Consider the following 710-nt stretch of genomic DNA (forward strand, 5'->3'; position numbering starts at 1 on the left):
AAATATGACAATATGTTATTTTTATAAAAGTTACCTACTGCAGCTTTAATCAAATCGAGGACATTTTTTTTATAGTCACATTCAAACAGTTTCAACACATACTTACAAACTCCTGTAGTTTGATCTACAGTACCCAACAGTGTTAAGTTTACTATCATGTAATAGTTAATGGATTGAGGGTATGGAGATATATTGATATTGACGATAACTTTGATATTTGAAAAAGAAATGTTATCTCATGAATATTAAATCATTTTCAGTTTCTTTGTGTTCTTGCTTCATGGCTCCCACACCAACATAGTAATTTGCCAAAACAAGAGACAAAATAAAAGTTACAGATACACTGACTGATAGTGTTACTATTAGTTTCTAATGTTGCACAGATATTGCGATAATATTGTTATTGTGAATTATTTTAGTTACAATAATCATATAGTTAAAATCTGATATCGTAACAGCCCTATTATGGATTATTTTTCCAAGTCAGTCATCACCTAATTGACAAAACACTTCATCTTTACATATAACAGTTTATTTCTCAATTTTAAGCAAAGTACCACAGCAAGTTGAAGTGGAAGGAGTCCATATTGCTGAAGCTGCTAAAGTTTGTGCTTGTAGATCAACTCTGTCGACAGACACAATGCTGGTTTTTATGTTGAGAGCCAAAAAGGTTTTACTGTGCAGGGCAACAGGCAGTTTTTCCTTGCCCC

This window comes from Morone saxatilis, unplaced genomic scaffold, assembly GCF_004916995.1.
Source record: "Morone saxatilis isolate NCDOM2014 unplaced genomic scaffold, NCSU_SB_2.0 Contig18, whole genome shotgun sequence".
Lineage (NCBI taxonomy): Eukaryota > Metazoa > Chordata > Actinopteri > Moronidae > Morone > Morone saxatilis.